General features: G+C 41.1%; 1 protein-coding gene across 3 annotated transcripts in view; it reads left to right on the top strand.

The window, feature by feature from the left end:
* Positions 1–27,523, top strand: part of STK38L (serine/threonine kinase 38 like) — a 70,774-nt gene that overhangs the window by 8,966 nt on the left and 34,285 nt on the right. For 2 of the 3 annotated variants that reach the window (XM_082064399.1, XM_082064396.1), the window contains exon 1: positions 9,916–10,010. The gene's annotated coding sequence lies outside the window, so the exon portion shown is untranslated. Of the gene's footprint in view, positions 1–6,311; positions 6,446–9,915; positions 10,011–27,523 lie in introns of those variants that run through there. The other variant, XM_082064398.1, reaches the window with a different exon arrangement.

Genomic DNA, 27,523 nt, shown 5'->3' with positions numbered 1-27,523 from the left:
AAGCTAGTCTCTTCTATCAGTAATCCTTTTGAGTATACTCATTTTTTCAACAGTTTTGGGTTAACTCAGGTGGTCAAGCTGTGGCCATGCATGGCTAATTACAGTGAAAGGAGGAAAATGAGTACCTTTATTAACATTCTATTCCCTTTGGAGAAACTAGAAAATTACTTTGGCAGCTCCAGATTCACTGACATCCTACTGGCAGCTTATTGCCCATGTTTTCTGAATTACAATCATTTTTGAAAAATGTCGTTGATCCTTGACTGTTGACCGGGAGGGTGAGAACAGAATTCCAGGGATTTGATGCTTGATGATATTTTAAAAAGCTTTTCTTTACTGGGCCCCCTGTGGCCTTTCTCCATAGCGGACTTGAGCATTGCAGTCTTAATTACTTGCTCTGTTTCCATTCATGCACAGCAGCCTCTGCACGGGGCTCTGTGCTCCTGAGGACTCCAGAAGAATTTCATCCGATGTAACAACAGAGACACTCAGCATTACACAACTGGTCCTGCTAAATGCGCCTGGGCTGACTGCTCTACCCCTCCATGATGTTATTCAGAGACAATGCAGAGAAGGACCTGGAATAAGTGCACAGAAACCAAGAAATCCTTTGTTGGCTTATATTAAGACCTTAAACATTTTTTCGTTAGGGTTCTGCCTCGTCTTTATCAGACTCAACTGTTTTCTTCATGCTGTGACAATTAATTGGATTATTTTCATTTAAAGATCCAAGCCCACAAGATAACTGGAATGGAACAGAATTGTTTTCCATTCTCTGCTCTCCCTCATTAGTAGTCTAAAGAAGTGTGAGTCTGCATTAAGTTTGTAACTGTTTTGTTAGCTTGGAATCACTTTCTTCTCTTCTGCAGATGGAGATTGTGCTTAGGTCATTATATTCAAGTGTATGGTTGTGGTATATTAAAAGTAAAAAAGTTAGTTACATAACTTGTGTTTTCAATTACCTTGATAGTAAAAAAGAAGGACAACAAAGGTAAGTCTCACACAGAAGGTCAGCAAAAATGAAGGAAATTATGGCATGATTGCTTATTTTTTGCTATAAAGGTAACATAAAAGGCTACCTAATAAAATCTCTGTACTGGGAGGCTAATTGGGAAGATTATAGTACCACTGCAAGCTCTGCCTGCAACACAGGTGAGGCTTCAAAATGTCATCCCATTTATTATGTATGTCTTCACACGGTGATTGTCTCAATTTCTTATGGGCTTGACCTACAAATGCAATGGTTGAGCAGTTCCGCTCCTTACTAAACTTGAAAACCATGAGCGCAATGTTCACACTATCACTGAAATGCTCACAGTAGTTAGCACTTCATTTGGAAACTTCCAGAAGGTCACTTTTGAGATGAATGGGAGAAGCGTGAACTCATCTCTGTGTTCGCATCACGCACTGGCTAAACATTCAGGCAGATGCCTTACAGTGTAGGGCAATTGCATGTAGCATTACTTGTTCTTTATTGACATTAAAACTCAAGAATGAAAGTGATCTTGCTGACATAGGCCAGTAAACTCAACATCTTTACATGCGAGATTTAATTACACTGACTATGCATGTATGTGTCTGTGTGTAGGACAGACAAATTAAGAGAGTCAGAAACCTCATAAAATTTATGTCAACCAAGAACTGATTCTTGATGGCTTATCAAGACTTCACCAGAGGCACAATTCATTTTTTATTAGAAAGAGTACATTTTCTGGATATTTAGAGGGACTGTATGAGAGACATGAAGAAACTGATTCTTATACCCCCTTTTGGAATTAGAGTTACACTTTGATTCTGAAATGTTTTGTCTAGAAACTCCTATTTCACATTAGATGATACATGTAGCTAAGCAAATTTGCAAAGAAGCCAGCTCATTTAAGAACTGCCCTTTGCCAAATTGATAACTATTATTTTTATATCCTTGCAGATTTTTACTGCATTTAATTGATGTATGAGAAACAGCCAGACCTCAAGAGCTGACAGCTTTGCTCCTGCAAAGAGCTGACTCTCTCTTTGCACTGCATAGCAGAGCCAAAGTTTACTGTTTACTACCGAGGTTGGAGAACTGCCCTTTCTCCATCTTTGGCAGCAAAAGGAGCCTTCCTCACTATCAGCCCACAGCTTTGAGGGAAGAGTAGAAGTGCAGAAGCAGCATAGTTGTGGTAGAGACAGCAAGGGTTCAAGTACATGGTTTGAGTGCTGGGGGAGAGGTGACACCTCTCAAGGGAGAACAAGATTAGTGTTAAAAAATCAGAGAAGACTTCTCATGTTATGAAACAGCAAGCAGTATGGAAAATAGCCCCTATACCATTCAGTAAGGGTCTGTAATGAAAGACATCACAAGGACATGCTTCACACATGCTGGAAACAATGGAGAAGCTGTGCCAATCTGTTTGTGGGGTGAGGAAATCTAGTAGGAATGTGCAGGGAGAGTCAGGTACTGCTCAGAGGGCTTAGGGAACAGGGAGGGATCTAGGGAATGGAGCTGGAAGACAGTGTGGGGGGGACATTGATGTAAATCAAGAATGCAGCAGGAGAAGGGGTTGCATCTTTGTGTGCGTATTTAGGATGGAGTTTTCAGGCTTTCAATTACTTAATTGAAATGGAGGGCAGTGGTGGAACAAAGCAGAGGAAATAAAATAACTGAAGCACTTGACTAAACCCCAGGATTTCATCACCATCATCTCCTTCTTTTCTGGACTCATGGTTCTGAGAGTTTTGTGACAGTTTGGGAGAGGAGAGCTGATTTTTTGAGCACTTAAGAGTTTGCAGTGCTGCATTACTCTTGGATTAGCTTAGCTTTGGGTAAGAAATACCTCCGAAGTTCTTTCTGGTGATCTCTTTACCCTGTCCATCCTTCTTCCATCATGGAAACAGCAGGTCTGCTCTTGAGACTCCTTGATCCTTGCAACTGTGGTTTTCTTAGGCTATCTGTGACCCTTGCTCTAGCCTCTTCCCTCCCCAAATCCTTCTCACTTCAGGGCAGCTCCTCTGAGATATCTACAGCTGGACCATGCACCTTAGCAACAGAGTGCCTGAACATAAATGCAAGCTTATGTTATAAGCTTATACCAGTTGGACAAATCTTTCATGGTCCTAGAAACATTTATTCACAACTCCAGTAATGTTTTATCCTACTTCCTTGTAAGCCATCTTCTTACTTTCTATACTGACTCCATACTTTGAGCTACAGACTATGAAAGTAAATGCAGCCTTTGACTCTCCTGCAACTGACTGTCCATACATAAAGATATCAAGAGGGAGAGAAGCCAGAAGTGCATGGCCTTCAGGCAGGAAGCTTGTCACCTTGCATAAGCAGACTTCAGCCTCATACTATGTGACAAGATACATGACCCTATCCTGTGACCTGAAGTGTGGTGTTTCAAGTTACAGTAGAAGAAACATGACAGGTCCAGTCATAGATTCATAGAATGTCCTGAGCTGGAAGGGACCCGCAAGGATCATCGAGTCCAACTCCTGTCCCTGCACAGGACAACCCCACAGTCCACACCATGTGTCTGAGGGCCTTGTCCAGTCTCTTCTTGAACACTGTCAGGCTTGGGGCCGTGACACCTCCCTTAGGAGTCTGTTCCAGTGCTCCACCACCCTCTGGGGGAAGAACCTTTTCCTAATGTCCAATCTAAACCTCCCCTGGCACACCTTCCTGACATTCCCTCAGTTCTGTCGTTGGTCACCAGAGAGAAGAGATCAGTGCCTGCCCCTCCTCCTCCCTTTGTGAGGAAGCTGTAGCCACCATGAGGTCTCCCCTCAGTCTCCTCCAGGCTGAACAAATCAAGTGACTTTAGCTGCTCCTCATACGGCTTCCCCTCTAAACCCTTCACCAGCTTCATAGCCCTCTTCTGGACACCCTCCAGTAGCTTTATATCCTTTTTATACTGTGGTGCCCAGAACTGCACACAGTGCTCCAGGCGAGGCTGCACCAATGGAAAGCAGAGCGGCACAATCACCTCCCTTGCTCTGCTGGCAATGCTGTGCTGGATGCTCCCAGGATATGGTTGGCCCTCTTGGCTGCCAGGGCACACTGTTGACTTGCCATCGACCAGAACCCCCAGATCCCTCTCCACAGAGCTGCTCTCCAGCCTCTCGTTCCCCAGTCTGTATGTACAGCCAGGGTTGCCATGTGCCAGGTGCAAAATCCTGCACTCGCCTTTGTTGAACGTCATTCAGTTGGTGATTACCCAACTCTCCAATTTGTCCAGATCCCTCTGCAGGGCCTCTCTGCCCTCAAGTGTGTCAACAGCTCCTCCCAATTCTTTGTCATCAGTCAGGTTAGTCTCCATATCTCCTGTGCCTATTTTGTTGTCCTTGGTTCTTCTACGACAGGTACACTATGCTGTGATGCCTGCCATCCCTTCCAAGGAAGAATATCCTCTCCCATGGCTGCTCGAAAAGTCCATGTTCAATGAGATAGCTCCCATGAGTACACAGATTTCTGTATCAGGCCCTTAAATAGATGCAGTAGGATTGAAAAACAGAGAACAGAATGTAACAGCAAGTTGCATCATTTCATTTACATCTTGTTCCAGCATCTTTTTTTCTTAATTTGTTTTGAGAGTTTTCTGTCAGACACAAAAGTTGAACTAGATACCTATATAGCAAAAACAGGCAAAAGGAAACATGAAGTAAGAAGACAGACTACGTGGTAAGCTTGCAATATACAGATGATCTCCCGTGTATCAGGATAATGTGAAAATAACAATAGAGCAAGCAAAGAATTGCAGAGAATCTTCACTAAGAGGAAAAAAAAAAATTATATGGTCACTCCTGAAACAGTGTAAGAACAGATCAAGTACATACCTATGAATAAAATGCCTGACGAACAGGAATATTTTGTTAAATATATCATTTTGTATCCCTGGGGGTGACTGTAAAGATTGTAAACTTCATTTTCCTCTAGAATTTTAAAGAAAGGACAATGCCAACTATGTTAACTGATGAAGTATATCAAGCTTCCTTAATAACTAAAAATAGTTCTTATTAGTTAGTGCTTTTGATAACTTTTTTGTTCCATATTTTCCATGTTTCTTTGTTTATGGAAAAAGATCATGTACTAAATACATCTATGCTGGTCCACCAAGGATTTTCTCCAAGAAGAATCCAGGAATAATATTTTAAGAGATGACGTTTAAGTGAACTCAGCTATAAATATTTTAATTGCTTGCAAAATGAATCAAATTTGTCACATCCTTAACTCCTGCATGAGGAATTTGGTATCTCTGTGTCAGGAAAAAACATGCTGTGGGTTCCAAATTGCCTGCAAAAGTCACAGCCAAGCCAGAAGTTCACACTAAAAATTAATAATACTTACATAGGAAAGAACAAATTTAAATAGTGTTGAAAATGCACAAAATACTGGTTTTGAAAGGATAATTGTGAATTGCTACGACATTCGGGATACAAGTTGACAGTCTGGAAGGTGACTATAGTAATTTCCTTAATTTTGTATAGCTGAATGAGCTGCTTTGTTCCTTAGACTACACATATGGAAACATAAATGTTTTCCCAGTGACATAGATGCTATTAATATAAAGCAAATTAACTGAGCTTTCAGGAAAGTATAAACTAGAACTTTCTAAGAAGGGGGGTGGAGATAGCAACAGTCTGTAAATGCCTGTATGGAACAGAGCTGGATTGTTGCAAATGCCTTAAAAAGGCACTTCATTTAAAAACTTAACCAATATTACTTACTTGCTCACATTGTTCAACTTTCTTACTCTTTTTGAGAGGCATAGCAAATGGCTTATTCTGCCTTCAAATTAAGAGGTGAGGCAAGAAGTATATGCCCCTAGATAAATTCATAGTTCATCCACACCTTGAATAGTGAAATTCTGGTCTCTTTGCCTGCAAAAATGTGATAGAAATGGAAAACGTTCAGAGATGGGCAACAGGATGATGAAAGGTATGGCATGGCTTCTAAGCTAAGACTCTTTAGTCTAGAATAAAGACAACTGAGAAGGTACAGGATATAAAAAAAAAAAATAAGAGTAGCACTGCCAGGATGGACATGGCCTGATAGTTCACTGTCTATGCTGACACCAAAACCAGGATCCACACTGAGATGCTCTCAGGAACCAGGTTCAGGACAAGCAAAAGGAGGTGATTTTCACACAACAGGCTGTGGAACATCCATATGCTGGCAATGCAAGATGATTACAAGATTTTAAGAGGAGACTACAACAGCACTTGGAAGAGCAAACCCTCTATTTAGACAGACCACATCAGGATATGTGGAGGGTGGGAGGGTTTAAAGGAACCCATTGTGAATTTGTTCTACTCTTCCTTTTTCCTAGGTGTCTGGGAAGACAGAAATGTGACCTAGACAGACCCTGGGTCTGAATCACTGCAGACATTCCTATATTGTTATATCTTTTCAAATATTGATGAGAGTTTCCTAAATATGGAGCCTGACCTAGGAAACAACCAGGTGAGTAACGTTACTTCTGTAAATAATCTCATAGAAGTAAACCAAATCAATTTCAGTGTTACCTATGTCTCCAAGAGATTGCAGGCCCAAAGTCTTCTCAATTGTTTAATTTAACCATGAAACATTGCATATGAAGTACAACCATACATGCCTCCTTCTAAGTTTGCATTCTACTTATTAAGAAATTACATTTTCTTCTATGTCACAGCATTTTCAAAGCATTTGATTCACTAATGTGCCCCACAGGAAGCAAGCAACTAAAGATCTACAGTACATTCAGCAGGTGGAAAATTTCTTGTCAGAATTGTATAATAGCATGCTAAGTATGATAAAACAGATTAAAGGATTTGCTTTTTTTTCCTGGCCTTCTATGTATTAAACAACAAAAACATACACCTTTGTTATTTAGGCAGATCAGGGAGTTACAAGTAAAATTTGGATTAAAAATAGCACCAACAGCAGCTAAAAAAGTCATCATAAGACACTGGAAAATCTGTGTGAATGTTTCTGTATGACTTGCACTATCCTTACTTAGCTCTGCATTATTCTTGACCAGCCTTAAAAGTTTCAGTGTTTTTTGGGCTTATTTTGAAGAAATACAACCGGTTTATAATGCATAGAAAATAGTAAGAAAGCAAGAAAGGAAACTCAGAATTGATTCCTGAATATGACATTGACTAAGCAGTTAGTTGCAAACTACTTGGAATGCCTCCTGTAAACTATATATTTATAGGTTATTTCTGATGCTGAGAAGGACGTTTCATGTTTAAAAAAGACAAGGATGTCTCCAGGAGACATCTCCAGCATGACTCTGATATAGCATTTTTAATTTGTTACACTAATTGACTGCAGAAGAAAGGAACGTATGTCAAAACCTCATATAACTGGCCTTTCACAGACAAGGTACCCCTCTTTCGAATTACAATAACGAGGTTTGCTACAGACCTTCCCCTAAGTTTTTTGAAGGCTTCAAAGATTCAGTGGAATTTGACAAGTAGTATTTAGGCTTTTGTGTTTGCTTTTCATTGCTGCACACCAGGGTGCCTCCTGATGCTGCAGCTGGAACCATCTGAACAGAGGGCGCAGAACCTTTTGCTGCCTGTTGCAACTTGCAGGACTGGAATACTATACAATGTGCAGAAGTATGCACATTTAGAGCAAAGATTTTGTTTCAAAATGTTTTTCTAAGTCCTATGCCTGGCAACTTAAAGAGATGTTGCCCTTCTGCACACTGAATAGGTTCTTATACCTCTAAATGAAGGGTTAACCCTGCAAATATATACAAACAGAAGTTAACGGGCAAACACTGCTGTTTATGACTCTTAAGTTGCATCACAGTTTTGGTTAAAACCTTATGTATTTCTGTCATCTCTACACAATTCATTTGCCTGCACAGATATTATTTGCAGGCTTGGTTCTTCAATGGTTTATTTCAGGATGAGCATTTGTTTGTAGCTTTCTTTAAGCATGCAGACCTTCAAAGACTACAGACACGCTTAACTGTATTCACATTAGGTATCCCGTTCATTCCAACTGCAACAGCAGTGATTCCATTGCAAGATCAAGTAAGATAACCTTCTATGTGTATAGCTATGTAAAATTAGAAAATTAAAATAAACCAAATCTGTTTTGCAATGGAAAGTACACTAACATAAATACTTCTACAGCCACATAAAAATAGAAACATGAAATACTTAGTTTTTCCATAGGTCTCTTAAGTAACAGCCAGTGCTATTATTACTATGTTATTTCTCTTTTTAATTGCACTTCTATTTAGGAAAACTCACAATTCTGACTTATGAGGAAAGTTATATGGAATTACAAGGAAAACTTATAATGTAAACAGACATGTATCATTTGTCTAAAATAAGACACCAGTTCTTTAGATGCCAGTAATTTTTGTACTCTTAGGAACCACTTGTTTTCCTTTTCACTCTTGAAAATAATGAAATAAATAGAAGTTTGCTCCACTTCCCCCCTCACATGGGCACATACACAGGGCCAAAAACACTCAGTAATTTTCCACTGGCACAACAGTCTTTCAGTGTCTGCCATCTGCTGTGCTGGCAGGACCCACAAGAGGAGTAGCGGCAGCAAGTCAGGAACTGTTACGTCATGTTGTGAATATTCATTCGATTTTCATTGTCACAGCTGGTCCTCATTGTGTCCAAGACTGACCTTGCCTCTGCCACCTTCCCTTTGACAGCTTTAGAGTGGGGGAGCAGACAGAAGCAAGATACCAAAATCAAAACTCTCAAGCACCAGAAAGCCCCACTCAAAATCTGTACCCATTCCTGTTGAAGGGGGCATGTCGTCTCTCATTCCCTTTTACCATTGTTTTGATAAAGATTTTTAAAGACCTGTGCTCTGGGAAGAACGCTTTAGTGAAATACTGCTTTTCTAGGTCTGTGATTTATTTTCAATTTACTTATCATAGTTTAGAGTGTCTTTTCCCTTTTTCCCCTCTTGCTAATTCTTTGTCTGGGTTATGTGTCTGCACTTTCACCACTACAATATGGTAAACAGGAGTGCACAACTTCATTACTGCAGGCTCCAAATGTGGAAGACCCTTATCTCTATATAAAGACTAATGTGGTAAAACAAATTAAATGTGGCTGCCAAATAAGTCTTCATCAGCAACTATCCTCAAGTCAAGTGATGACACTAGGACAAACTTTAACTAGCTTCCACACATTGCATATTGTTACAGAAGCAGAAGACAGTTGTACCTTGTCATTCTTCAATCTGAGCTCAGAGATTTGCCTTCTGCATGGCTGGCTTTGTAAGAAATCAGTATCATTGCATCCTTAGATAACGCTTTTCTCCATTAAGTGCTGCTGCTTCGTTTTATAGTCAAGTAGTACTAAAATCACAGTAGGGTTTCACTATCTTCTGCCTGTGTTAACATCCTTACCCTTCTACTTCGGTGGCGGGACGGAAAGATATAAAAGCAAAAGATCTGCAAATGTGCTATTTCCAGTTAATCCTGCTGTCTTCTGCTTGCGCATCTGGGCGCTTCGGTATGCTGAAAGCAAGTTTAACAGTGCCCTCCTGACCGTGAGATCCCTCCACAACTACAAGCCCTTCGGTGAACCTCCGCCACCAGAGCCTCTTGAGAGCGAAGGTCTAAGCTGGCTGCTCAGGCTGAAGGGAAAGGCAGCCCCTTCGGCCCGCGGGGAGCCGGGGCAGCGGCTGCACTCTGCGAAGAGCCGGCGGCGAGGCCGCTCCACCGCGGGGAACTTTCAGCTGTTGTGAACAAGAAAGAAGGAAGCGCAGCCGAGATGCCCGACCCGAGGGACGCGGGACTCGCAGACTCCCGTGGCACCTGCCGGCGGGCCGGGGCGGGGCGGGCCACGCCGCTGGCGGGCGGCGGGAGCGGCCAATCACGGCCCGGTTCGGCGGCGCCGGGCTCTCGCGAGAGCCGCCGGGTAAACATCCCTCCGCCGGGGCCCTCCCACCGCCCTCCTCCTCCTGCCATTAGCGCGGAGGAGGGGGCCGTGCTCGCAGAGGCGCCGGCTGCAGGCAGCGAGCGAGGAGCCGGCGGGAGGGAGGGCGGCGCGGAGAGGTGAGTGCCGCGGGAGCCGGCGCAGCCCTCCGCCCCGGGGGCAGCCCGCAGCCCAGCCCTCTCCCCGGCAGCGGGGGAGCAGCCTTCCCCTGGCGTGGTGCGGCGGGAGAAGGGACCCTGTCATCGGAGACTGGAAATCTCCCTCGCCTCCTTCCTTCCCCCCCCACCGTGAGGCAGCAGGAGCAGCCATAGCTTAGAGTCTGAGGGAGGACAGCCTTAGCCCCGGCGGCTGCTCAGCCCGGGGAGGAGGCGGGAGGACGTGGGGGCGGCTCCCGGCTCGGGAGCCGCCAGGGCAGTTTGCCCGCTTGCCTCCGGCGCGCTGCCCCTCAGGTGACTTCTCCCCCTGACCCCAGCGGCCAAGCCGGCGGGCTGGCAGGGGCTGCCGCTTCCAACTAGACGGCACAAGTTGCCCGAGTTCGCCCGTCTCCCCGGGGCGGACGCCTGCCCGCCAGCCGGCGGGGCTCTGTGGTGCCGCCGCCGCTCGCTCCATCTCCCCCGCGCGAGGGGTGGACGGTTGGGCTCGCGCCGCGCTCCCTGCCCCGCGCGCCCCCGGCGGTTGGCCGTTGGGCGGCACGGGCGGAGGGGCCGGTGTGGCGGGCGGGATTGCGGGGGGCCGGGGGTGCCCCGCCGGCGGTGGCGCCGGCCAGGGAAGAGAGGAGCTCGGCGGGCAGGTTTCGGCGTTTGGCGGGGCGGGAGGCGAAGCCGGACGTGTGTGGGTACGGTGCTGTGCGCGGTGAGCGTCAGGCTCAGGTGCGGCGGGAGATGGCGAGGTGGTGCGGGGTGTACCCGCGGTAGATAACTTGGCTTGAGGGTGTCCTTCCCTCTTTAAAAATAAGTAAATAAAGGGACAAAAACATATTTGTAATGCGCTTAAAAAAAAAAAAGGCAAAACCTCACAAATTTCCACTCTCAGATGAGCGAATCCAAAACCTGCTTTTGTAACGTTTTGTTTCCCTGATTCAAAGGAGTTCTGGATTGGGCCCGTAATTGGACAGTCCTGCTCGTGGTCTGTGTCTTTAGGCAATTTACAGTGACTAAGGTAGAAGTGAAATGCTAAGAAACATGGGGTGTCTCCTGGTTTTGTTTGGTTTTAGTTGGTTTGAAACGTCTTGGCTTAGAATAACAGAGTTCACATGCATGCTTAAAAGCTGCCTCCACTGATGTTGCGTACCTGCTTTCCTGTTGCAAAATCCAGAACAGGAATAAACGAGCCTTTCTGTAGCCTCTGAATAAAACTCAGCACTGAAGTTTGGCTTAGGAAAAGTTTTTTCCTAGATGTTTTGTAGGTTAGATTGATGTTGGTTTGCTTTTACTTGCTCTTTGCGGAAGAGATATGAAATTTATTTTGAAGACCACAGATGTTGCGTTTTGTCACATATGCTGACTCAGTGTTTTGATTATAGTTTTTTGAAGTCATTTGGAGTAGAGGGATCCATGTTTGTTGGAGTATATAATACTAAAAAATTTAACTGGATCATTTCGTATGTTCCCTAAAAGATGCCTGAGTACACATAGAAATCTTAAAAGATGTGGAGTGAAAGCAGGTTTTAGGAACTCTAGGAATGAAACAGTATCAGTTTTAATTGTACTCTAAGCAGTTAACTGAAATACTAAGAAACAAGACCGTAGGCTACTAACTGGCGAGATGGTAAGCAGTGGCCACAATAGTTGCATATGAAAAATCTGTTACTGTATCTAACTGATGCAGTTTTATCTTCTGTGCTATATGTAGACTTGTTTTCTTGTTTTGTTAAAAGGTGTCTGGAATTAGGCAGAGTCAAAGTTCCATAGTTGTGTGAAAGTAACTCGGCTGTTTATTACCCTGTGCATGGCATAATATACATTCAATTGAAATCTTATTGTTTAACAGGGCTTAAAAAAAAATTCTAAATTTAAACATTTTCTATCTCAGACTTTTCAAGGGAAGAGAAACCCCCCAACCACTAGCTAAACAGAATTCAGAAGCAATTATTTACAGTGGACAGGCATCATGTTTTACTAACTTTCTGCAAAAAACAGCAGAAATAAATATTTAAAAACGCACCCATGCCCTACCATTAACTTGCAGCGGAGTTGGATGAGGCCCCTATGCTGTCAATGCACAATGTGAGAATTTTCCTGCATTTCTGTCAAATGATGCATTGTGGAACCTGGTTGTTGAAGCCTTCTGGTGCTGACCTCTGAGGGTCCTCCTTAGTGGAGTCCCTGGTGAGCATCTCATGGGTTGGAATGATATGGGCTGGCACACTGGATCAGTTCTCGCATGCATGGATTTGCCTAGCTGTTCACAGAGTCATAAAATACCAGGTTGGAAGGGGCCGCAAGGATCATCTGGTCCAACCTTTCTTGGCAAAAGCACAGTCTAGACAAGCTGGCCCAGCACCCTATCCAGCTGAATCTTAAAAGTGTCCAATGCTGGGGAATCCACTGCTTCCCTGGGGAGACTATTCAAATGGCTGATTGTTCTAAGAGTGAAAAATTTCCCTCTTGTGTCCAATTGGAATCTCACAGGAGTAACTTGTACCCATTGCCCCTTGTTTTTCCCATGTGACTCCGTGTAAAAAGGGAGTCTCCATCTTTGTAGCCACCCTTTAAATACTGGAACATGGTGATGGGGTCTCCCCTAAACCTTCTTAAGGCTGAACAAGTTCAGTTCTCTCAGCCTTTCCTTGTATTGCAGCTTCCCAGTCCTTTGATGATCTTCGTGGCCCTTCTCTGGACCCTCTCCAGCTTGTCCACATCTTTTTTGATTAGCAGGAACCAAAACTGAACGAAGTATTCCAGGTGTGGCCTGACAGATGCTGAGTAGAGTGGGATAACAACTACTTTATCCCTGCTGGTGATGCCCTTGTTGATGTAGCCCAGCATCCTGTTGACCTTTGCTGCGGCAGCACACTGGTTCACTCATATTGAGCTTGTAATATTGTTGGTATTGTTTTTCAGGACTTCTGTGTAGACTCCTTTAGGCTCATGTATCTGTGTGACCCTGAAGCTTGATTAGTGGGTAGAAATATTTAGTAACTTAAGTTATCTGCTGTAGTTTGGTATCTCTCTTGAGTCCTTTACTGACCACAAGGAGCTTAATCAGAGTTTGAGAAGCCCTGTTTTTGTCCACTGTATCTGCCTAGGCAACGGGTTTGCCTTAGTTTTAAAACTTTTCTTCTCCCCATAAATTCAGTTTTCACTTGGTTCACATTTATTCAAATAAAAATGTTCTTCCCACCAAATTTAAGCTGAGGATTGGTTAAAATGTAAAGCAAACTGATAAATTTCAATATTTGTATTCTAGGAGATGCAGGGTAGACATGTAAATTACAATGGAAAGAGTTACTTCTCTGAACACAGTATTCATCAGCACAAAGACTACTCAGATGATATTATATGGTAAATGGTTTGCTTTTAGTCCCTCAGAAAGAGGCTTTTTATGTGTCTTAGGGTAATGACAGTTAACATAAATCAAACATACTATTGTCCACAAAATCATTTAATCTTCTCTTATTTGCAGCTTACTTCAACCTATAGCTGCACTTAGAGCAGACCTGTCATCAGTAATAGTTGCATTACTGTAGCATGAAAATGGGGGTTTGATAAATAACTGGCTGAAGTCTAATTCTTTGGGATGGGTTGATGCAGGGTTTTCAAAGTCTGGTCACTAAATAACGTCTCTTGTTGTGCAAAAAGGTGTAACAGTGAGAGTAAACCAATCTAATGTTATAGGGTATCAACTCAGGGAAGAGTTATTTAGTGCATGATGTGAATTTATATGCTGAACTCTGTGTAAGGTGGGGAATCCTCTTCTTTTTTAGGATGACCAGTTAGCTCCTGCCAAAACCAGAAGACTAGACTTGATAATTTGATAGGTTTAAAAAGTCCTGCAGCTTTGTAGTCTAAAACTCCAGAATAACTTCTGGCAGTCCCACTGCTTCTCCATCTGCATGAGGAAACAATAGAACATTTTTCTTTGACAACAATAAAAACAAAACAGGGACTGGGGTGAGGGGGAAATGGATTTATTGAAAATAACTTATTTTCTTTGTCATAAATAACTTGATCAGCATGGGAAGCATTAAAATGAGCAGTTGTCCATACTGTCTTTCACTTGTGAAATCAGGTAATTTAGTGAAGCTTGAATTAATATACCAATACTCTGTAGTGATTAGAAAAACAAAGGAAAACAGCAGATCAGAAAATAATAGTATCTGTTTTTCTGGTTTCTCAGTAGTTTTGACTTTGGATTTTGCATTTAGGTTTGAACCGTAAATTTGGGACTTAGTTTGTGATGTATGTCTTTAATATTTATACCTACAAACTTGCAATTTGCTAGCTGACACATGGTTTTATGAGTTGCAACTGAATAGAATATGAAGAAAGCAGATACCTAGAATTCTAATGTAATAAAATAAACTTGCATCAGAAGACTACTTATGAGATTTTGATTGTCAAAGGAACAGTTGAATTACTATATATTTTAAGTAGTAAAAGGGAAAAATGGCTGATTAAATGGTAGTCTGGGTTTATGTAACTTCACAAGAGCAAGAATCTCATGAAGCAGTGAAGAGAGACAACTGTTCATCTTTTAGTAACAAGGAACAGACAATATTAAGTGAACAGGCTGTGCAAACAGATTGAGTTTATCATGGGTGGCAGAATGAATGGGAGGGAGGAAGTAAGGGGATAACTTGGATCTATACAGGGAGAGGAACTGCGTTTAGAATGTTTATTGTATTGTAACTTACCTTAGCTATGTCTCTTGTGTTCCAGAGTTTGACCCTGTGATCGTTGACATGCTGTAGAGGAGCTGCAAATGTAGCAAAGATCTTGGCATGTTGGAATTCGTTAAATTTCCTTCCTTGGAGACAAAAAAACCTTTTTGTTGTCTCACAACCTTTCACCTGTTTGAAAGATCTTTTTCTACTATAAGTAATAAAGACAGCATTTGACAATTCTCTGAGAGTACTGTGTATAATGTCACATTAAGGCACTACTACTGCATTTATAAAATGTGCCAAGAAATTTTAGATATCTCCTTACAGTAAAACAAAACCAAGCAAACCACCCCCCAGACAAACATTTAGAAAACTTTACTCAAGGAGGTATCTTACCAGAAAGAAGTACTTGATCTAGGGCCCTTTTTATGAGCCACTATATTAGAATAATGCTTATGAGAAATACGGTTGTGCTTCAGTTGGATGCAATCAAAATGAAGATATTAGGTTATGCTGAGCCGTAAGAGTTAAAATACAGTCAGCTTCCTTACACAAGAGTTTAAACTGGGGGATGTGGGATGTGGAATGAAGGTCATCATTTCAGCGAGACAGATGACTACCCTGAAGCTAGTGTTAAAAAGGATGCAAACAACAAAGGAAGGTTGCTTGACAGAAGTAGCTTGCCCAAAGTGGGGAGCTGTGTGTGCTTAGGGGACTCTCCTGGTTGTACAAGGTTACACTCCATCTCCCTGATGCAACAGAGAGTGAGACAGCTTATCTAGCACACTTGTGCTCTACCACAACCTTCTGTCAGCGTTGCTGAGAATCCCCAGAGAGGACAGATAGGTCCTCATCCTGCCGGACCACTGCCAGTTTGGAGACTGAGTCTGCTCTGTGGGTTTTCCAGGGGCAGCATTCGTTTCTGTGGTAGATTTGCTTCTGTCATGTATGCAAACCTTGAATTTGCCAGCTCTACTGACAATCTGAGCCTAGTCACCTGTGAGGGATCACTTGATAAGGCAGACCTTTCCCACACATCGCTGTCTTCTACTTTGTTTTTTTCCAGAATGAGTAGAGCTGGATTTAATATTGAGAGAGACCTGACTCGACTGCCCTGGAACACAAGAACAGCTAGATTCTCTTGGTAGAAAGTCTCAGTGTTATTATGAGCACATGAGTGAAGGGGAAAAAAAAAAAAAAAAGGCAACAAACCAAACAAAGCCCCCACAACACCACCTGCTTACAGCTGAATTGATAGTCAAATTCCAAAAGATTGCATGGTCTGCAGGAGGGCTGTTTTGTGCAAGCTAGCCAACGTGCAGATTACCTGGCCACAGCAGCCCTTTACTGTTGTTTGAAGCTGGACTTAGATTAGTCACTTCAAGTTTGTGTGTCAAAATGGAGCACAGAGGAGAGGGTGACAGGATGCAGATGTGGTCTGGTATGTCCCCTTTATTTCCCAGTGCAGAGCTACCTCTTTGACTGATTAGCTAAATCTGAACTAACAAGTGGAGAAGGCAGGAGCAGCTCATAGGCTTAAGTGTTCCACTTCTTCCCATAATAACTGAGAAAAGCCTTTCAGGAAAAATTCCCTTTTCCAAATTAACCAGGTAGAAATAGCAGACCTTAGTCCAATGGCATCAGGTTCCTTTTTTCTTGCTTTGAATGTTGGAAAAAAAAGTGTTTTATCACAGACATTTCTTAAAATTTGTTTTAATTTTTTTTTTTTTTTTTTTTTTACAGTGTATAATGTGTTTTACAGTTGCATAATGTGTTTCTAACCCTTCCCTCTCACTGGTGCCTTATAAGGGAGGTAACCAGAATGCCAGCCAAAAATCAGCCTGATGATGAAAGAATTGTTCCACTTAAAATGTCACTAATTTTTAGCATGCTGAGTCCTGTATGAAGAGGAAAGCTTATATTAGTAGCTCCCCAGACAAAAGCATTGTACTTCATTGTTTAAAGGCAGTTGTTGTTTCTTGAAGTTAAAGATAACTGGATTCTTCTCTTTTGTGGTATTTAGTGACTGGCAGAGCAGGAAAGGAAATAAAATTCAATGACAAGGTAAGGATTTAATAGGAGTACCTGTTTTTTGCAAACTGTAGAAACTGAATATGAAGTCCGTTTAACAACAAATAAAAGTATAATTTAACAAGCGCTAACACCTGGAATTCTAAGGGACTTTTGTGTTCTGCATATGAGCTCTGTGCTCATACAGTAATGAAAGACATGGCTGTTACAAACATGTAACAGCCAACTGTTAAAGCACATTCCTAATTAGTGGAGTAATGACCTTTGGTTAACAGATATTTGTGTAGCAAATACACTTGGTGAGACTTAGCAACTAAGGTTGTCTTATGGTGCAGATCTTAACAGTGGCATGTCTTGGAAAGCAGTTAAGTGCATCATAATGAATTCTGACTGTTGAGGTGAAAGAAAGGAATTCTATAACTTCTAATGTCATTAACATACATCTTTGGTGGGTTTTGTTGGTTTTGTTTGTGCTTGCTTAGTCCACTGAAGTGGTAAATAACTCTGGTTGAGCAGGCGAGTTGATATTCTTCATGACTGACTTATCATATTTCATTTCTGTAAATCAAAACTTTAATTGTGCCTGAAAAAAAAATCTCTTACTAAATTAAACTACCTACTTACAGTTAAAAATAAATTATTTCCTTCACTTCATGAAATTAATTACAGCACGAATCTTGATTTCTGCAAATGCTGTAGGAAAGAAAATGGTCACATTCAAGTTTATGGGGCTGGAAACAAAACAAAATGACGCTGGTTATATCCTAAATACAATTTCTAGTAAAGTCTTATTGTTTAGTCCTTCTACAATCTTAACAGGCATAGGTAGCGTCTAGGAAGGTAATGACTAAGAGCAGAGAAGCAAGGTGTATTAAAACAGTTCTCTGTGAATTCACCTCTCAAATCTCTTGTGAGCAAGGTGTGTAGAATGACCATTTAATATAAAGTGGATAGAATGACCATTTAATATTAAGTGTATTAGATGGGTTCTTTTATATGATTAGTTTCTGTATGGAGACTCTTTCCCTACTCCATCCTGTTTATCTTCTCTGGGAGTTTCATTTAACAGAAAAGGAGAGTTTGTGTGGTATATGTGTCATGTGAGCATCTTAGCCTGGCTAAGTTGCATAAGTATTACTTTAACAGTGTTTTGTTTTGGTTTTTCTTTATTAAAAAAAAAAAAAAAAGAAAAAAAAAAAAAAAGAGTTAAAAACCTGGAGTAATATCCTGTAAATTGTTTATGGTTTGAATCATTCTAACTAGAAATTGAGTGAACTTGAAGTCAGCCAAAATGACAGTAAGATGTATAAGAATCTATAGAGCAGAGACTCTTTTGAAGTATTTGAAAAGCACAAAGTGCAGAATACAGACATTATATTAAACATTTAATGATGGGAAGGTAGGGGAATCCTCATAGGGGAAAATAAAAACGTGTATGTGATATAAAAGATGAATATAATTCACCACTGGTATCTGCTTGGAAGAGAGAGTTTTGAAACTGAAGGTCTCCTGATATTCTTCAGTTGATTCTGAGTGTTACGGCTGTCTCTAAGGTTGAGTTATACAAGCCATGGAGTGGTTAGACAGCAACAGAAGTTGAGGCTGTGGTTCTCAAGTTCAGCAAACCACAGACTACTGTCAAGCCACAACATGCTCCCAGGCCATCATGCACCTTTGGTTAAAAATCACTCCTGTCCCATTGACAAGCTGCACACTGCTGACAGTGTCTGTGGACCACAGGGTGGAAATCATTGAGCTGTGATGAGCTCTAGTATTAGGAACAATCATCTTCAAAACTAGTTTCAGGTAAGAAAATGAATTGTGGGTAATTTATTATAAGATTTTGAGAAGAACAGCTTTTAGATTGAAGTGAGATAAAGATCTGGAAAAAACAAAATAATTTATTTTGGTTTGGAAGGTGAAGGGAGTAGAGAAGGGAATTCCTTCCTGCTCCTGTTAAATCTTTTTCCACTTCTTTCTTTTTCCTCCCTGTCTCTTCCTCACGAGGCAGTGATAAAAGGAAAAGAATAAAGTGGAATACTTTAGATGTTCAAGCTTTACCGGCAAACCTTTAAAGAATTTGGAAAATTTTTTACCTTTTTCCTTAATATCACAGCATGCACCACTTTTTGACCAGCTCTAGTTCTCAGTAGTTACCAGTGTTTACAGGCAACATTCATCCATTCCTGCAACAGGAAGGAACCCACTGAAGTCACTGTGAGCCCCAGGTGCACAAGGAAATGCAAAGTTGTCTTCAAAGATTTGAGGCCATGTAGCTAAGGTAGTGTTACAGAAAAACAAGTGTGTGGGATGAAAACTTGGATTTCAGCTGTGCTGACATGGTAGTAACATATGGAAGGATGGAGCTGCCCAGGTGAGGGTTATAATGTGTTTACCAGCTAATCAGTCTGAGCATGCAAATCTTGGCATTTCCGGAGGGCTGGTTACACCTGGGATGTAATTTGGATGCAAGTGAACTTGTATCAAAATTTCTTGTCACAGGAATGGTGATGTGTCCTCTTGTCATCCAAGATGTACTGCTCTGGGCTTTGTCACAGTGAGGAGTGTGAAATTAATGCTGTGCTGGTATTATCAATCCCCCTGACAGTGCTGTGAATCTCAGATCATGGATGTGTTAGTGGGCTAACCAATATGTGGATATTCAAGTTGACTGGTTGAATTGCAGATCTAATCCCAATTCCTTTGATCAACATCAGTGGGGCTGGTATTAGTGTAGGGTGACTTGTTTTTTCAGGAGATATCAGAGCACAACCTGCATGTTCCTTGCTATCACAGTGTTGCTTGCTCTAAGCTGTCTCTGACAGCTCTGGTTCATTCATAACTCCAAAGTGTTAGGCTCACACTTGGATACCTTTAAGCCCCATTTAATCCCAGAGGGCACCTGATTCATGTTAACTCTTTGCTTCTGCTCACAGAGATGTAAGCCAATTGTGTAGTGCCAAATGATCAAAGAAGAACAAATCCTTTTCAGTGTCCAGGAAAAATAGATGAATGTAATATCACCCAAACAAGAGATAAGAGAATCTCACGTCTGAATATACCCTGACCTACAGCATTGATTTCAGCTGCTGCTCATAGCCTGTGCTCCAGCCTGGCTGCTGACAGAATGACTTTGCTGAACACTTTTGCTGGAAACTACCAAAGGGGTTCATTGGACCCTGCCAAAAATGCTGCTGCTTTCACCTTCTTGGCTCATCAGGAAGATGCAGAACTCTGGCTATGATGAGGGTACAATGAAGAAATATGCTTGGCTGTTATCTGTTTTACAAAGCAGAAAGTTATTTTGCTTATTTAAATAATCTTTACAATCAAGAGTAACATTTAGGAAAAAATAGGTACATATCCATTTTTTCATGTGTACTTTAGATCACTGCATTTGAAAGGATTGAAATAATAGTGGAAAATCAAAAATGAAAAAGGAAGTAATTATGACATAATTGGGGGGAAATGGCTGTACTCTAATAAAGATAAGTGATTTTAGCTAATTTTCCTTCTGCCCTTCTTATTAAACAAGCAGTAATATTTATAAAGCCAATTTCAATTTTGTTTACAGTCCAATCTGAGATTCAGATTTTGACCCCTGGGCATGGCATGAGCCTATATTGTTTAGGGAGTAAAGGTTGCAAGAGAAGAATTATGATGACAATTTTGGTTATACTATTTCTCTTTTAAAAACAAACAAGCAAACCTAACCAAAAAACTAAACCAAAACCAAACAAAAACAACACCAGAAAACCAACTGTTAGCGTCCTTTGTATTTTTCTCCTGTAGAAGCTCATTTTTGAGACTAGTCTTGACAGTATCTTTCTTACTTCTATTTGACTGTAATTTTCTCAGTCTGAGAAACAAAGCATAAATGTATTTACTTGGTTCTTTAGCCTAAGTGCTCTGAAGCAGTCATGTCATCTTTAAAGAGCACTGCCATACAGACTAAGAGGATAAAAGCTTCTGTATTCTTACTTAGGACATTAGAGAGCAATAGTGAATCTGCTTCTGTCTGTGTGCAGTTGAAGAATGCAGTTGCATGGTGAGATTTGCTTCTGTCATTGTGGAATCTAAGTTCTTTTCTTCCCTCTCCTGACTGCCAAGGCAGGGCTGGATTTTTATCATAAAGATGTTGGTTAAGTAAGGTCCACCTGCTGCCCCCCCTTCTCTTTGAACTGTAAAGTAAATCCTCTCCAGATATTGCAAACTAATAAACCACTGTAAGAGCAGTGCAGATGAATCTCCATATTTGTCTTGGATGGAAGGGCCAGACTTCTGTCTGGAATGTCTGAATCTGTGCTTTGGGTGCAGCTTCTTTCTATTCAAGGGTGATGATCATCTTGTCAACAAAGCATCTGGTTTACAAGATGAAGTCACTTACAGAAGTATGTTTCCATCATATATGTGTTAATACATCTAGGTAGGGAAATAGGGGCTTTTTTGCTTGTGATATAACCAAGCACTGCACCTACTTATGGTTTTTCCCCTTTTCCTTGGGTGGATCAGGAATGTAGTTTCTTTGACCAAAAGTGTAGGACTTTTAACAAGAATAAAACTTGGTTCACCCTTCTTCTTATGGGAAAGCTGCACTGAATGCATTCTAATGGCTTTCCAGATTAATGGGATCTAAATTAGTATTTGTCAGTGACTAATGAATGGATAAAATAAACACTTCTTTGTAATTCTTGGCTTTCTTTGGTATCTCAGTCAATGCTACTTCTAAGCAAAAAGCCTCTTTATCGATAGGATGCTAAATCTACTTCCCATACTGAATTTGGTGGTGTAATTCTCATCAACTTTGATGGAGAAGAGACTGACAAAGGATAATCCAGCCTCTGTTATGGATACCTATGTCTTTTTTTTTAAGTGGCAGCCAGAGTGAGGATATATGAATGTATTAAGATCTTTTTATAAGTGTTTTTTCAATATCGAAAGATCCGGTGCTCTTTGAGGTACTGACCTCGTTTGACCCTGTGTGCTTCACAGGCATAATTCAATTGGTTTAGCAGCTGTTTATGAAAAACGAAAACTCAGAAGGACTTTATCCTCTTTCAACGAAATGTATTCTTTTCTCTGAACTTGGTATCTCTAAATTCAATGAGCAGCACCAATCCCCTAATATTAAATGTGTTTATCTTGAATTACTTTGTGCCATCCAAATGCAACAAAGTTCAAATTAATTAATACAATCAAATGATTTTTCAAAACTGTTGCTCTGAATTGTATTTGTGACACATACTACTTTGTTTTCTAGCAAAGTTAATTCACTGGGGTTTATATAGTACTTTAGGGGGATGTGGCAATTTATTATGAGAAATGAAGACTGATGTTTGCGATCGAAGATTTTGATCCCATATTATCTGAATCCCCTTAAAATGACTCTGTTTTCTTAAAGCAGAGTTTAAAATGTCATTACTTAGTTTTCTAAGTTTATATTACTTGTTTTATGCCACTTCACTGGCAAAGACAAGGCAAACATTCCTAATGATGCGAGTCCTTGAAACTGAGTGGTTTATTCAAGATGAGTCTATGTTTGTATGCTAAATTTTCTTAAAGAAAAATGCTTAAACTTTTATTGGCTCCAGAAAACAGAAATGCAGTTAGCTTGTTGGGTGGGAATGTTCCTGCCATCTTTTCTCCTTTTGCATGGCTCTGGCATGTTGAAAGTTAGCAGGTCTTTGTTTTCGCTACTGAGAAAGTATGGGATTACATAGACAAATAAATACTTAGATCAGACTGGGATACTTTCACCCGAGATGCTAGGTAAAAGCAATTCATGTTTTGGAGGAACATGCTATTCTGAGGGAGGATAATTCATTTTCCCCACCTTATTCAGTCCTTGGCCTTTAGAATGGTATCAACAAAGGAAGTGACTCTTACAGATGCTTTTGTGATGTGGTGCCTAATTTATTGAGAGCTGGACTGAGATCTGTTGACTCATTTCACGTAAGCCACCAAAGAGCAATTTCCAGTTATTGCCTGGACCAGGTCTGGGAGCTGAAAGGTGCCATTTCCAACTGCCAGCCGAGCTTTGCAAGAAATGTAACAAACTTGTGTTACAAATATTTCAATGTTATAATTCAGCCTTTGAAGTTTTGGCACTCATTTGGCAAAAGATGTTTCCGAAGAGGTTATTTTTAGCAAACGCTATATAAAGAGCTCCAGATCTTTATGTGGAGAAAATATTTTTACTGTGTGTGAGGTGCCCAGAGTTAAGGGATGTGAAAATGACAAGATGCTCAAATCACAGTTGGATTCAAATTGTCTTAAGTTTGGTGGGGGCTGGGTCTCTCCACATTACAGGCAGTTGCCTGGTCCTCCTCTGCTGGAGAGTCCAGCGCTCTCTGCTGGAGATGGAGGTGGGGGAGGGATGCCACCTATTTTGTTTGCTTCATTTGGCCCTTGGGATGTATTTTACCTGTAAGTCACATCCATTTGCTGTAGGGCTACTACTTGATGAGGCTGGGTTTCTAAAAGTTCTTGAGAAATGTGTTGTAGACGTGGCCAACACTTACAGGCTTTTGAGCTGATAATGAGAAGCAAACTGCTAAATCGAAAGTTTAATTCGGGGTAGCCACATCACAATGAGAGCTGGCATTGTATCAGCTGCCAGGCGAGATTCATCTACGTACCCTTGGGTGCTTAACAGTTGCACATCTAAGCCAGTCAGTCATCTTTACCATCCTCTGTAGTCAGTGGCAATGAAAAAGCACTAGGAAGTGTTTGCTTCTGCCTTCTATGACAGTCACTATTTAGGACTCTGCCACTACAACATGTAGAACAGAGGTTAACATATTTTTTCAGCAGAAAAAGGTACAAACAAGGCCCTGGTGGGCTTCTACTTGTGCAACCTTGAATGTGTGTATATGCTCTGATACTACTGTGTGACTTCTGAGTAGTTTCCTATGGCAGCTGAAATTTCAGGAGTAATAAAATCTGCTGGCTTCACCTTAGTAAAATATCCCTGCAGGTGCATGCAAAAACTTGTGATTTCACAGACTCCTTTTGTTTTGCCAACAGCATAGTCAGAATCCGTTTGTTTTTCTCCAGAAGAGCGTGAAGAATGTGCTTCCTCAATAGCAGCTGCAAAAGCCCCGGGGCCCTGTGTAAATAGCAGTGTAAGTGGGCAGAGCTCCACTGCAGTTACACCTCTGAAAAAACCCTGGGCCCAGGTCAACTGAGCTTTTTTCTCTTTCCTGCTGTAATTCTAGTTTTTTCCCCATAGTTCATTGTGCCATTTAGTGTTAAAAATAGGAATCCATAAAGCATTTTTATGTTCCATAAGTGCACACATTTTATTTTTCAAATGCATATCTGTATGAAGGCTTGCCAGAGGAATAGCTTGCCTTTCCCCAGTGCTGAGCTGAACTGACTGTAATACTAAACTCAAGGTAAAAGTCAGGACTGATGCAGCAATTCCATATCTCAGCTCTTCCTTCAGGTTTCTGGCAGCTTCTACAAATTATGCTTTGTGCTTCAGATGCTGGTATGGTGCTGCACATTTGACTTTTTATTTTTTAATTAATTTTTATTTTCACAGCTATAATTAATTTTGTTGTGCCCCACTTACCCGTTTCTAAAATCAGATTGAAATTGTCATCATATTTTGAGAACTGTATGTGGAGAGTGCTATGTAAGCCTCTATGTTATCTTGGATATGTTTCTACTAATAAATGGGTGGAGATGGAAGAAGTCTGTTCCCCAGGCTGCTGTAGACACTTGTTACTCTAGTCAAGTTCTTTCCTTGCTCATATACCTTCTAAGTCCTCCCAGGATTGGGCCTGGGTTTGTTTATTAATACTTTCCTTCATAGCCAGCTGTGATAGAATTGTGGACTTGCTTTGCTAAGATGATGTGCTTTATGTTTCAGTTTTGCAAAGTGTCTTGAGATCTGAATGGAAAATACTTCAGAAGGGCAAAACATAATTTGCTTGGAAGCTAGGAAGCAGGTACATTGCATAGAGAAGCAGAATAAAGCTTGGAGCTCCGGTTCATTGGAAGATGAAGATGCTTTCTGGCATTATTAACATGAGGAATAACCAAAAGGAGAGGAAAGCAGCTTGAGGCCTGATAAGAACCCCAAGAGACCTTTAAATCTTTGGGCTTATTGGGCAGGGGGAGGGTACACCTTCCCTCATGGAGGCTGCCAGCGCAGCGGCTTCCCTGTGCTTTCAGGATTTGCTGAAATTTCCATAATTTATTACTGATTTATTTTGCAAAATTTACTCAAGGGGATGAAAAAAAATATAGACTACCCTCCAGATCTTTCTTCCATTCCTGTGTTATCATCTTAGACCCGAGGAGATGAATGAATTTTTTATTATGCAACTAGGCTAGGGAGGTAGGTAGGGCTTAATATCAATTGGGGCCTGATCTGTGGAGTAAAAGGCACTGGTTTTTGCACAGACCTCTTCAGACTGCCAGGGGTACTTCTAAAATAAGAGCTTTCACTTGGTTTTCTTTTTGTAAATGAGTACAAGTTGAAATGTGCTTTAAGGCTCAATTGAAGCAATAATTAATCATCTGAGGAATCACAAATGTAAATGGTTTTTATTCTGTACTATTACTACATTATTAGACTCCCTTATCTTTATTTTTAGTGCTCTTTATATTTTCAGAAGTGAAGAGAATATAGCAGAGCAGCTGCTTCCTAGTGATTTGTGAAACTGAGAAGTATTCTCTCTTACCCTGTGTTATATACCAATGTGACAAACTACATTCCTGATATCATGTAGGGCCTTACTGGGGAAGTGGTAAAACTTTCCAAATGTTGTCCATTTATCAGTACTTTAAGAGACAGCTGATTAATGTTATTTGCATATGAGCAACAGATTGTGTAAACATTGACTGGGGAGTCACTCAAATGAATGCTTTGTGCTGGATTCACAGCAGCAACATTTTGTCAATGCTGAGTATAACTCAACTTGGAAATGTTATCGCCAAACTTGGCCACTTGCAGTGTATTAATATTTAATTGTCCTTTCTATTGCCTTTTCCCATATATTTTCTCCAGCTTCTGATGTCAGAATAATACTTCAACCCTGTCCTTGGAACAGTGAAAAACATCTCAGCTGCTTGTCTTGCCACACACCCATCCAAATCTACAATACACTGATTAATGCTTTTTCTGCGGTTGACTGTAGTAGTTTGTCTGGTAGGTTGTCTGGTCTGATCAAATGGGCAGCTCAGCGGAGTGCTATAACAAGGGGCCACATCCCTTACAGGTTTTGGGGCCATCTTAAATAATGAATTTTCAGAGTGCATTAATAAATTTTTAACTACTTTTTTAACATCTTTCCTCTTAAGAGCCCAGGTTCTTTGTGCATATGAACTCATTAAACCTTCTAACATGACCTGGTAGGTAAAGGAATTATATGTTTGTTTTCATGTAGTGTAACTGAGGCACACCCTAAGTACTTTTTTTCTTTCTTCCTTTTTATCTGTAGGGTTTGTTCTTGCACATGGGAAATAGAACAGAATCCATATCATCTGTCACTTAATGCAGTTTCCTGTGTTGTAACCACAAGAGTGTGCTTACTCTGTATGTACATCATCTGCAATGAGAAGAAGAAAACTCACAATATTCATGACTTCAACACTTGCATCATTGGCAAATACCAGGAATTTAATGTGGTTTTATATTCCTGAAAGATTTGTCTACCTCAAGGTTGTGTTAGGGATGCCTTCACTCATAACTCTTCTGGTAGAATTGTTGAGTAGAATGAGAGGAGGCACATTAAGGAATGAGTGAGAAATTAGGGTGGACTTTACGGTGGATGTTCCTGGTGTGTTTCTGTAGATCAGGTACCAGGCTTTGCTTTAAGTCTTTGATCTTGGTGTTCTTTGGGTGAACATAAAACTGTTTCAAGCACAAATTATGTCTGCGCCTGCTGCATAGTGTGAACTTCTGTTCCATGTCAGCATTGCTGTTTGAGCTTGCTTGTCTGTGTTGGGCTTTGTTCAACATAGAGGAACCAAGCAGCACTCCAGGAGGAGCACTTGGTATGGCTTCTGGAGCAAGCAGAAGCAGCACATAGTAAAAAAACCCTTCCTGGTCTTTATGAATGAACCTAGCTATATTTACAGAGAGTGCAGCATATAATACACCATCTAGGGGATAGGTATTCAGCTGTTCATCATGATCAGCCTTACTGTAACCATTTTCATCAATATCAAATGAGTTGTGCTCCCTAGTGTGGCACCTTGAAGTAAAGGGGATGTGAGAAAGTAGGCATAGCCTGTCTTTTGACAGCTTTGCAAAGGGAGCCAGCAGAATTTGGTGCAAGAAGAATGTGACTCATTGGTGAGAGCATTTCTTTGACAGTTGTCATGGTTAGGCTCTGAGTTTTATGTTGTACGCAATCTGAATTACTGGCCATTATGAAAAGGGACAGTCCTGACCTCCCATCTCCTTTTATTATAGGAGCATGGGGGTGGTTGGTAGTTTAGGTTTGTTCAAGTGCTGAGTTCACTTAACTCACCTGTGGCTGCATTATTGGGAAAATGGTAGGAGTGTGTGGCCAGAACTGAGAAGAAGGGATTGATCTCTCTCTAAGTAGCAATTTGTAGACCTACATTGACACTCCTTGAAACAGAACTTGGCAGCAAGGTCTGTCTTTTCTGTGTAAGGGCCTTGTGCATGAGGCCCATCCTCATAAGGAAATGTTAATGTTAAATAATATTCAGAAGTGGAAATGATCTCATTCTTCCTACGGTTTATTTGGGTTTTTCTTGGGTTACTATTTATTGGAAATAGCTGGTTGTATCCAA

This window comes from Streptopelia decaocto (genome assembly GCF_964273445.1).
Source record: "Streptopelia decaocto genome assembly, chromosome: 1".
Lineage (NCBI taxonomy): Eukaryota > Metazoa > Chordata > Aves > Columbiformes > Columbidae > Streptopelia > Streptopelia decaocto.
This window is presented reverse-complemented; position numbering and strand designations above follow the sequence as displayed.